This window comes from Thermobia domestica, chromosome 12 (genome assembly GCF_964235325.1).
Source record: "Thermobia domestica chromosome 12, izTheDome1.hap1.1, whole genome shotgun sequence".
Taxonomy (NCBI): Eukaryota; Metazoa; Arthropoda; class Insecta; order Zygentoma; family Lepismatidae; genus Thermobia; species Thermobia domestica.
Window position 1 is genome coordinate 228,250,813 of NC_137465.1, and position 13,130 is coordinate 228,263,942.

Here is a 13,130-nt window from a genome sequence, read left to right on the forward strand (position 1 = left end):
ATTAGGAAAATTTAAAGATGAATTGAAAGGTGTTGTAATAGAAAAGTTTGTCGGTCTGAAATCAAAAATGTATGCTATCAAAAAGAAAGGAGATCAGGATGAACCGATTAGAAAAGCAAAGGGCATAAAGAAAAGTGTAGTTATAAAAGATATATCATTTGAAGATTATGAGACCTGTGTTTTAGAAAAGAAAGAGTTATATAGAATACAAAATCATATTGGTAGTAAAAAGCATAATGTATACTCGGTAGAAGAAAACAAGTTAGCTTTAAGTGCTTATGATGATAAGAGATATATATTGAATGATGGTATACATACTCTAGCTTGGGGTCATTATAATATAGAATTAAGGAAAGATTTGAGTCCCAAGTTAAAAGAGTTATATGATCAATATGCTAAGAGTAGACAAGAAAGAGAAATACAACGAATAGAAGAGTTAAGTTAGATGTAAGTAATTTTAGATGTAAGCTTTTATCATTTGAAATGTGATAAAAGCAAGTGCACAAGGTACAATACTCAATCTACTTTGCGCTCTGTAACTTTGTTTAAGTACTATGGTCAATGGCGGGTTTGGGGTTGGATGGGGGAAGTGTGCTAGAACTGGTATCAATGACACTACTTACAATTAAAATTATTTATTGCCTTATTTGCGTTCCTTTGCGATCCGCAAATTTTGCAAAGACTTTTACGAAATTAAGCTCATATACTGTTATTTAGCGTGGCTCATAGACTGTTATTTGTTATGGTACCAATAGCTTCTGATGTTTGCATTTAGTGTTTAAATGTATCCTTATGTGCAAGGTTGTGTTCTTGCAACTGTTTGGATTTTTTTTTTAATTTATTGTATGTACTAATACCTAGAGCCTCTTGTTTCGTAACGGTTTGCGTCAACGCAAAGCGAAAATCTGCGGTTTGGTTTGCGATAATACGCATAGCCTACACACACAGCTGTACAACATTGTGAAAAGTAATATAGAAAAAAGTAAAGAGAAGCGATCTACACGTCTAGTGTGTGATTAATATGAACCTTCATCTTTGTTGCTTAGCTTAGTGCCAGTTGAGAACAACTAAAAGTTCAACTTATTTTCCGATATTTCACGAAGACAAACATTGAATCATCAGACGAACCTTCGTCCCGTAGGAGAGTTAAAAGTTTAAGCAACCAGATGAATCTTAATCACACAGGAGAGTTAAATGTACAACCGATCAAACAAACTTTTATCCTGTAAAATACTAAACTATTTACATCCAAAATGTGGATATACCGACGTTCGCCTATGTTGTAAATGCAGCTCAGCTGCGTCCACTTTTAGATAAACAAAAGAAATTTACTTTTCACAGTGTGAGGTAGAGAAACAAAAGATATGAAATTATATCGTGAGCCTTTATGTCAGCAACAGTTGGTCAATTTACGAATACCAAACTCGATTAACACATCTGTACTTTGCGGCATGGACGTTATTTGTTTGTTGGGTTTACGTGCTGCACCCTAGTGTGTTGTTTTCTTGCATTTGTATCACGAAGGGGAATGTAGGGTGTAACTATTTGTATCTACAAGCAGGCCGGTAGCCAGCCCAAAAATGTAGGGGGGAGGGGGTTGATCCAACCATATATTTCATCACCATATTACAGTTCATTCACAAGCCTGCCGTGAAAATTTTAGGGTGGCTGTAAAAATTTAAAGGAGGCCGGCCCCCCTAGACCCTCTTTGGATACGGGCCTTTCTACAATTAATTTACCTTGCTAATCTCGTGAATAGGACAGTAAAATTGTGGATAATTCGCAAATTTGCAGATTGTAAACGCCAGTGTGGCGGGACCATTACTTTTTACTGATGTCAATCAATCAGAATTTCTAGGCTTGAGACATAAGTTATACAGAGTAGTGTGTGTTCCAATACGTCATTCAACGATAGAAACTTCTTCTTTTTTTTTTTTTAATGTGAGACAGGATTCCAGTATTCGCAAAATAATAGTGCAACAGTAATTATTAACAAATCTTAAGTTCTCTTTCAATTTCAGGATATAGGCAACTTAGGTAGAATGTTAGTGCCTTAAATGAAGATACCTCACAATAGGAAGAAACGAACGAACGATATGTCATTCAATTGAAAGGTATTTTCGTGCTGTGATTGTGCATGTATTGCATGTAGCGTTGTGGTGAAGTGGAGTTAGGTTGTTCTAATAGTACTCTTGAGGTGTAAAATGGTCCGTTTTACAGTAGCAGAAAGAATTGATATTATATTTATTTACGGAGAGGCGCAGAAAAATGTTCCCAACGCTAGAACGTTGTATCACAATCGATACCCTGACAGACAACTACCTAGTTTAAAGGCATTTTACCGAATAGTAAAAACCTTTTCGGTAACGGGGAGTGTACGTCCAAGACCGAAACAGCGACGCACATCTGCAACAAATGAAAATGCAGAAATTGATGTGTTAGCAGTAGTTGCTCAAAATCCCCACATTAGCTCACGTCAAATTGCACAAGATGCAGCAATGTCACCAACTAGTGTTTTACGCATACTACATCGATTTAAATTCCATCCATTCCATATGTCCTTACATCAGGAATTGCATGGAGATGATTTTCAAAATCGTATAAATTTTTGTGAGTGGGCCTTACAGAAAATACAAAACGATCCTACATTCTTCTCACGAGTACTATTTTCTGACGAAGCCACATTTGCAAATCATGGACACGTTAATAGACATAACATGCACTACTGGGCCGTAGAAAATCCCCACTGGCTACGGATGTTGGAACATCAGCGCCCATGGAGTGTGAATGTCTGGTGTGGCATTATCGGTGACCAATTAATAGGATCTTATTTCATTGAAGGTACTCTAAACGGAGCAAAATACAGGGATTTCCTGAATGGAGTGTTGCCAGAGTTGTTAGAAGCGATACCATTGCACATACGGCTAATTATGTGGTATCAACAAGATGGCTGTCCGGCTCATAATTTTCATCAAGCAAGGACTATTCTAAACAGGAATTTCCCCAATCGCTGGATTGGGCGTGCCGGCCCTGTTGCTTGGCCTGCTCGTTCGCCAGATTCGGCACCTTTAGATTTTTTTCTTTGGGGTGTACTCAAAGATGCATGTTATCGAGAGCCACCAACAACACCGGCAAATATGAGAGAGCGAATTCGTCGTGCTTGCGCCGATATTCCTTCACGAACATTGGGCGACACTCAGTTGAGCCTTAGGGCCCGTATTGCAAAGTGCATTGAAGTGAACGGCCACCAGTTTGAATATTTGCTCCACTGAATGTCATGATGTGCTAACGCCATTTTAGTGGTTTTCTGATTACTAAATTTCTTTCATACACAGACACTGCTACTACTAATGGTGCATAAACTTTTCATCCCTCCTGTGTAAGCAGAAGAACACATTAAAATTGGACAATTTTTGCAGATGTTATGACCAAATGCATAGCATTGTGATAGCATTTGTAGACATAGAAAAAGCTTTTGACAACATAGATTGGAATATCATGTTCAGAGCTTTAATAATATACCACTTTAAATGTACCAGATAGCTGTTATAGGAAGAGATCAGAATGGAAGCAAGAGGCAAGGATGTGGACTTTCACCTCCTCTGTTCAACGTCTATATAGAAGAGGCTATGAAAGAATTCTTTGATAAAAACGAGAAAGGCGTAAAAGTAAATGGTTAAGTTTTCAGCACAAGGTTTGCTGAAGACATAGCATTGATAGCGGAGAAGGAAAAGGACTTGAGGAAGCAGTTTCAAACTCGAACGATCAACTGGAAAAATAATGCAAAATGAAGATAAATAAGAAGAAAACCAAAGTGATAAAATGCACAATAGCAGGACAGGAAGAGGCAAACGTATGACTAGAATTAGAGAAAATCGAAGACGTTAAGACGTTCCCCTGTTTAGGAAGTCTAATATCCTTGGACGAAAGATGTGGAAAAGACGCAAGTCCCAGAATAGCGCAGGCTAAACAAGTATTCAATAGGAAAAGAGGACAGTTTTCATCAAGAAATGTGTCGTTGGACGTTCGTAAACGATTTATTAAGACCCTGGTATGGAGCGTGGAGCTTTACGGATCAGAGACGTGGACATTGAGAAAAGCTGAAATATCCAAGCTGGAAGCATTTGAAATGTGGTGTTGGGGCAGAACGCAGCTCATATCGTAGACCGAAAGGAAAAGGAATGAAGACGTAATAAAAGAAGCTAATCAAGGACGACAGATCATGAAGATAATAGGAAAAAGAAGAAACAGCATCTTATTCGGATCACCGTGCTGATAGAGGGAAAGGCAGAAGAAAAACCAGGAAGAGGAAGAGCAAGGATGGAATATCTAGATGCAGTTACGAAAAAGAGACCTTATCAAAGTATAAAACAGCTCTCGAAAGGGAAAAAAATTAAAATTTCCATGTTGTCAACCAACCTATGGTTGAGATGAACAAGAAGAGATGACCAAATGAAAACCACCCATTCTAAAAATAGAAAATCTTGTATATGAAGGTTTACAGATACGAATATCTAAGCTATGCCACCATTTAAATGATCGCTCCTCATTCGGAAATTGACATCGAAAGTTATTTAATATACATTACATAAACATCTCGAAAACCTTGAAATAAATGCAGAATTAAAGCTTTTTGTTCCTCGCGTAGCTTTAAAAACATTGAAGTAACTTCTTATAAACTGCAGTAATTTAATAAAATTTTTGTTCTCGTACTTCGTGCATTATTTTGCTTAAAAGTTTAATATCATTAACAATGTAAATACATCAAAATTAGATGAATATGTACCGTAAGTCTCAATTTTATTGTAGTTGTAATCTTAATATGAAAGTGAGTTTTGTTAAAACAGTATGTACATAAATCAAAATGTTCTTTGTTAGAAGTACTATTTGCCCTGCACTAAATTTTAGAAGGGACAGATTGAATAAAGAGGGAAGGAAGTAAAGTAGGATGTATTTATTTTATCAACTTCACTTCTGAAAAATACAATTGGTGGCGATATGTTATAGTATCACGATTGAACGGGATACAGCTGTAATGAGCTTTTCAACGTTCTCACTTATGCCTTGTAGATTGAAGGGAATATACAATAAGTATAAACCAATTATAGTATCTCTGGCGGCTCACGACGAAAGTTACACTGGTAAAAATTAAAGTTACTTAAATAAATAAAAGAATCACTATATTACTACATTAAGTAAGTTCTCTTTAATTAGTTTAAAACGATAAAACAAATATTTACTGATGTGCCTTCTGTCGTTAGCCGCCACTTGGTCCAGCAAGAGAAAAGAAAAACGGCGAAATGAATAAAATAAAAAAAAAAAATAGATGAATTTGAGTATACGACATAATCAAATGGCTTTGTTAAGAGGTAAACCTTAGAGTTTAAATTTGGAAAGGAATGAGATGCTATGTGGGGAATTTATCGTTATTCTTTATCCACTGAAGAATATTAATGTGAAAATTCTCAGATGACTGCTTTAGACTTGGGATAGTTTATGAGATAATAAGCGCAACTGAAACAGGACGGATGAAGTGGTGTAACAAAAAGTAGATGTGAAACGAATCATAAGATGATGGAAGGCAGTGGCGTATTTGGGGGGGGGCTTCCGGGCTTAAGCCCCCCCGAAATCTTACTTACTATAGTAAAGTATATGAAATATCTTGCAGAATTTTCACATTTTCAGGCAAAGCCCCCCTCCGGAAGTTAAACAAAGCCCCTCCCGAAACAAAATCGTAAATACGCCACTGATGGAAGGAATCAACAGGCTTTCCATTGTATTCTCTATAAGTGCGAATTCAGTGGAAAACTGAAGATAATAGCGTGGAAGCTAGAAAACCGACTTTAATTCCGGCTGTCTCACTCACTGAATTTTCACAGTAAACACCAGCTTATATTTAGTTTTGATCTATATAATTTTCATCTGTGTGATACAGGGTTTGTCCGGGAAGTAATAGGACTGATTTTATTCCGCCATGACTGTACTTCGGAGCGTGCGCGCACCGACTGGATCCGGTAGAGGGCGTTCCTAGCTAACGAACGAGCGGCTGTCAGTTGTCTCCGAGCACACGGAGAGTCAGGACAGGCTTTTTCGCGCGACGTTTTTCTGTGAGTGGTGCAAGCCGAAAATGCAGCGTTCGTTGGAGCAGAGGTACGCGATTAAATTCTGTGTTAAACTCGGTAAATCTGCGACAGAGACGTTTGATATGATCAAGCAGGCTTACCCAGATGATGCTTTAGCAAGAAGTGGTGTGTTTCGGTGGCACAAGGCCTTTTCGGAGGGCCGGGAAGAGGTCGCCGATGAAGACCGTGCTGGAAGACCTTCGACTTCGACAAACACCGACAATGTGACTCGTGTGCGCGAAGTTTTGAACTCAGACCGTCGACTAAGTATTCGTTTAATTGCCCAGATGTTAAATTTACCAAAAACTGTGGTTCATGAAATTGTGACGGAGCATTTGAACATGCGCAAGGTGTGCGCGAAGATTGTCCCAAAAGTGCTCACTGACGACCAGAAATTGCGGCGAGTGGAATTGTGCCAAGAAAATTTGAACATGTGTGAAAGTGACCCCCCAATTTTTGAATAACGTAATCACAGGTGACGAATCATGGATCTTTGAGTATGATCCCGAGACAAAGAGGCAATCTTCCGAGTGGCACACGTCGGCGTCTCCTCGCCCAAAAAAGGGAAGAATGAGCAAATCCAAAGTGAAAACGATGCTCATTGTCTTTTTTTGACATCAAAGGCATCGTCCACCATGAATTTGTTCCTCCTGGACAAACCGTCAACGCCAAGTTTTACGTGGAAGTGCTCAAGAGACTCAAACGAAGGATCAATTGGGTCCGACCAGACATCGGAGCCGACTGGAAGCTGCACCACGACAACGCCCCGGCTCACACCGCCTTTCTTGTGAACAGCTATCTGACCAAGGCCGGCATCCCAACGCTTCCCCAGCCGCCCTACAGCCCAGATGTGCCCCCGGGACTTCTTTTTGTTTCCCCGCCTGAAACGCCCGATGAAAGGCAAGTATTTTGAGACGACAGAGGGGATCCAAGCAGCTTGCACCGCGGCTCTCAAGGCTATTCCGGAGAATGACTTCCGTGACGCCTTCAATGCTTGGAAATCGCGCTGGCAGCGCTGCATCGACGCAGAAGGAGCCTATTTTGAAAGTTTTTAAAGAATTGTAATGATTGGCTCAATATCTTTTTAAAATCGACTCAGTCCTATTACTTTCCGGACAAACCCTGTATGTCTTATTTTTCTATCGTTGCAGGAAATTGGCTACTATGTAGGCAAAACAGTTTTAGTTACAAATGAATTTTTGTTTGGAGAGCTATCCTAATTAGAGTTGAAGCATGTATATCATATCGTAGTTTAATGTGTCAAGTATTTTAGATAAAACGTCAAGTGATTATAAATCGCAAAACAAACTTGGATATAAAAGGAAGAAACTGAGATAGGAAATATAATTGCGCGTAATGGAATGGAGCCTGCAATGTACCTCATTGGGCTCTGGGTGGTTGCCCAGAAAATGTTATTTTGATGGTGCCAAACACGAAATAACTATCACTCCAAAAGCAATTTTCAATGATAAATCAGATGGAATACTTTTTCATTTTAAAGTTCCGGGCGACGTCCTGTGTCCTGTGGGGTAAGAAGAACGTTCCATTTGACATAATTGGCATATTGCTATCTCGCTTTTGTTTCCTCTTTCATGAGCACTGACATTTTATTTAAAATACTCGCTATATAGGTAGCGGATCAGTAAATACTACTTGAAGAGCTCTGTTTCATTTTTCAGAATAATTATGCGATCTACCTAACAATAGGGAAGTCCCGCAAGCTTCCTAACTTAACACGTTTTAATCCCTCTGCAAACTGTCCTACGGTTTAACCGTCTCGCTGAATTTCAATGATACCCTCAAAACATAATCTCTCTCTCTCTTTTTAAAAATCCATTCAAATTTTCGATTGTTACAGTAATTATTGCAGTGAGCAACTAGGCAACGATGAAGATTGATTGAGAGTTTTACGTCCCGTTCAGCAGCGAGGCTATATGAGACGTGGACCTACTGATTAACGTGGAATCCGAACCACATGAGCTCCCGCCGGGAATCGAACCCGGGTCTCCCGCGCCAAAGGCGCGTACGCTAACCGTTTAGCCACGGAGGAGCTCGCAACGATGAAGAGAACGGTCCCATGTATTTACTATAATTGCTGGAGATAAGTGTTGTATCGCGACGAACAACGTTCCATAAGCACGTAACTTAATGTAGCCACATACCTACATGGTAATTAATACTCAAGAAATAATATAAATGAAGGAGTGTACAATACAATCTTCCATAAGAAAGCATTGTAGATTATTTTACATCATTTGTTTTAAACATACAAATATACGGGACGTAAATAAACGACCAAAAATGCCATTAAGACTAATAGCATTAAGACTATTCTTGTCCCTATTATACCAAGGTGCAGCATGACACAAGGAGCATGACAATTAAAAGAAGAGTAATGTTACCGGAGATTATGTATAATGTAGTAGAATATGCATCATATGTAAATATAAAAATACTGTTATAAAGGGCATTTCTACTACAAATCTAGATTTTAATGTTCACCTCCGGCAACTTGTGATTTTTCTCACTTCTCTTCATTTACAGGCATATACACCGTCCCTAATGTGCGTGCTTCTTGCAGACGAAAAAGGTCGCCACCTTCACCGTACCCTGAATCTGTATACAGTAAAATGGTAACCAGTAGTGATGGAGGGTGTTTCTCGCAATTACTTTCACGTGCCTACCATACTCACACTCGCTGACGCGTCTGTTTCCTACGTTAGCTTAACCTGAATTACAAGAATATGGTTTTTGGTGGTTTTCATTGAATTATAATAGGAAAATCGTATAGTGGTGCCTTCCTAAAGTTAAGCTGATAGGTCAGGGTGGCTCAGTGGTAGACCACTTACCTCTGGTGCGTGGGGTCCCTGGTACGATCCCCGGCTAAGTAAGTTTGTGGGGGATAACATTGTGTACGTGGGATTTCGGTTACTTTCGCTTCCTCTATCATCAGTCACTTGCCTTAATCATTGTCCCCCTTAGCCTAAATGGCATAGTCGTCGGACATTATACTGAAAGTTAAGCTGCACTAAGGGATATGATGTCGCATATAACGTCCATGTTCCGTTAAGGGGGTCCAAAACTACACTGGACCTCTTAAGCTAAGCTAAGCTAACCTTACCTAACCTAACGTAAACTAACCTACCCTAATATAACGTTATATTATGTAATCAAACGAAAATCAATAGAAAGGAGTGGTGTCAAAGACACTGGACCCCCTTAACGGAACATTGACCGCATATAAATTACAGAATATTCCTTCACACAGTATGTTTACACTATATTTGGTTACAAGCATGCCCACATTTGCTAACATGCCTGATCCATACAGACACATCGCGAGGTTCCACTAGTTTCGCCTTGATCTGACTTGGTTAAATACCTTTTTGCTTTTTGTGACCATCTAATAAAGGTTTGATTGTTTTCTACACTATACTCGTTTGCGCGAAAGCTTACTACGGATGCACTCCTTCATGGACCAACCTGGTTCCCGTTTCTTGACCGATCAGACGCATTTCTTGCTTTCAGTGACCACCTAACACAGGTTGTTTGGTGTTTGTTCCATTGTAGCTTTTATAATATTTACACCCATAACGTTTGAGTCCTCATAAAAGAATCTGCAACTATGGATCCATGAATGCAACTCGCTTCTTAAAATCCAATTTATAAGTGAGTTGGAGTTAATTTCGTGGTGAATAAAATGCAAAAGAAAGTTGTGTGTGCATCCCTAAAATAGGAGGAAGTATAAATATTGGAGGATCTGAAAAATTTTGCTACCAGTTAACAGAACTTAGCCTATGTATTTCCCATTAAAATTGAAAACTATTAATATGTTTAGATTGCCTTTTCTAAATTATATTCAGGAGAAAGAAATTGAATTGAAGAAATATGTGTTTATGATTATAATGACACAATTGTTCATAGCATACATTACAAAATTCGTGAAACAGAAAAATCCTTTCTTTATTTTAAATGGTTTACTTTAGTTCGACATGTCACAGAATAAAACTTCTGTCACAGATTACTATCTTAAGATTTCTCCCACGCTGAGGGAAAACAGGGAATTTTTAGACAGCGTTGCCATCTTGTAGAGCACAAAATTCTCAGCTTTTACAAAGTACCAAATATTTCGGTAAGTATTTGACGTATCAATCTCAAATAAATGTGACAATGCTCCTTATGGCATACTGATTTGCTCTATGAATTTTAAACTATACTGTACTAGGGGCCTTTTCCAAATTATTGCACTATTTCCAAACTCAACTTTTCTCTCTTCTGTTGTGGCAACACTGTTTAACTGACTCTTCTAAATTTGAAGTCATCTTAAAGAGTTCTTACCAGTATTTAATTTAATGTGCAAAAATATTTGCTACGTCTTTCCTTGTGTGTGTTAAAGGTGTTTAAATTTGACACATGTTTAACGTTATTTCTCCAAAAGTATGCAACACTGATCTGCGAGTGTCATCTCTTTCTTCTTTGTTTTTATTGCTGATTGGAATTATGAAATCAAATTTAGGTCATTCCATTTAAAAAACATAACTTTATATTGGGTTGGCAACACTGTTCATCTGGTAATGTTACTCAATATATGAATAGGTGTCCCCCTTCCAATAGTTGCTTTGTGGAAAGTTTCGCTTCTCTCCCTCTGTTGGTTCCTCTGTTATAAACGTGGGACATTATAAATGGTGCACCCGGTATATATATATATATATATATATATATATATATATATATATATATATATATATATATATATAGATATATATATCCCTCCCTATGTTGCGGTCCATGACATTGGAAGTGTCATCGTTCATCTCAGCGACCCAAAAAATGTTGATTTACACTAATGTCGGCCATTTTCGATCATTTTAAATATCTCTTCCTCTCCCTCCCCCAAGTTGCAGGGTTGAATTTGAATTTGAACGGGATATCGACAGTATCACTGTTCATCTAAGCAACCCAGAAAACTATAGATTCGACACTGATAGTGGTCATTTTCGATCACTTTTATATATCTCTTTCTCCCCCTCCCCCAAGGGGCGGGGCTGATTTTGGATTTAAACCGATCGGAAATGTCACTGTTCATCTGAATGATCCTTAAAACTATTGATTAGACACTAATATTGGTTATTTTCGATCATTGTTATATATAGCTCCCTTCCCCTCCGTGCTGCGGCACACGGCATCAGAATTGCCACTGTTAATCTCAGCTACTCCTCAGACTATGGATTCGACACTAATATTAGTCACTTTCGATCATTATTTCGGTTATTTTCGATCATTTTTAAATGTTTATCCCTCTCCCCTACGTTGTACCCTCCCCTCCCCAACTATTAGGGCTGAATTTGGATTGAAACAGCATCAGAATTGTCACTATTTCTCTCTTCGACCCCGGAAACTATGGAAAATACTATCTGTCATTTTTGATCATTTTAAAATTTCTCTCTTCCTCCCCTTCCCCAACGTTGCATCGGCAAAGTGAATAAAGTAATCCCTGCCACTAAATTCATGTTTGTTGAAAATTTGATTGAGATCTGTCGGGTGGTTCAAAAGTGATGAAGTCACAAAAGCAGTCATTTTTATTTTTATTTTTTACACATATCTTCCCCTCCCCTCCCCTAGGTTGGCTCATCAAAGTGAAACGATAAAAAATACCCAATTCCCGACTCACGTATGTTGAAAATTTGATCGAGATTGGTTGGGTGGTTCAAAAGTTATTAGGTTTTACTAATTTTTATTTATATGTCCCCTTCCCCTCCCCCTCCCCTAGGATCTACCGTTAAAGTGAAATTACAAAAATGTTTCCACATCCGAACTTCATGTATCTTGAAAATTTGATTGAGATCGGTCGGATAGTTCAAGAGTTATTAAGTTACAAAAATAGGCACTTTCAGTCTTATATAAATTGATTTTTATATATCTCCCCCTCCTTCTCCTCCCCTACGTTGCTCCGTAAAATTTAAATCATAAAAACGATCCCAGGCCTAAACCTCATCAATGTTGAAAATTTGGTCAGGATCGGTCGAGTGAGTGGTTCAGGAGTTATTGTTTTATTTATTTTTATACCCCTCAGTTCTACCAGCAAAGTGAATAGCTTAAAACCAGCCCAGCCTCGAACCTAATCCATGTTACAAATTTGATCGAGATCGGTCGGGCGGTTCAGGAGATTTAGAATCGCAAACATAGTGATTTTCAATTTTATATATAGAGATTAATTATCAGTCCTACAACTTCTGAAAAAAAAAATCTACAAAAGATATTGTACTTTTACAAATGAGTCTTTTAGGGCTTTTATTTCTTTTTCATAAATGACTCAGTTCACTTTATATATATAATCATTGAACACTTTACTAACAACGCTATAACGTGACAAGTTATTTCTTTCTTCAAAACCCGTTATGATCGTTTACTCATCGTACAAAGAATTTCTCGGACAATATTCTCGAAAACGACTCAGGCAATTATGCTCATATTTCATATATGAATCTTTTTGTTTTTAACGACACATGCCAAGTTTAGTCAGACATGAAATTAACGACAATCGTGTTTGCTACACGTAGATACACATTTTGTGAGATATCTGTATCTATCAAATTATTTCCTAAACTTGGTATGTTACAAAGAAATAGACATTTTTGGAGAAACTATAGTGTGTAGTATAGTTTTTCTAATTTTTCTCAAAATTTGTTTTTTCTGACACGTCATTTTGAAAAAAAAAAGAAAAAAAGAGAAAAGAAGAGAAAAACGATTCAAACATTTCATTAACAACCCTTTAATATGGCATAGGTTATATATATATCTTATAGATATACCTTGAAAAAGTCCCAAAAGGGCTTCGAAATGAGTAGATTTCAAAGCTTTCCTGACATGACTATTATAAATTTATTCATATTTCATAAATAAAAGTTTCAGTAATAGCAGAAGCATATGGTATCTTTTTTTTTTTTTTTTTTTTTTTTTTTTTTACACACATAGAAATTGCTCTCCTTTTATCTATAACAATTATTA

General features: G+C 37.7%; 1 protein-coding gene across 1 annotated transcript in view; it reads left to right on the plus strand.

The window, feature by feature from the left end:
• LOC145666279 (uncharacterized) overlaps positions 1 to 13,130 on the plus strand; it is a 123,835-nt gene that overhangs the window by 88,706 nt on the left and 21,999 nt on the right. The gene's annotated exons all lie outside the window — the stretch shown is intronic.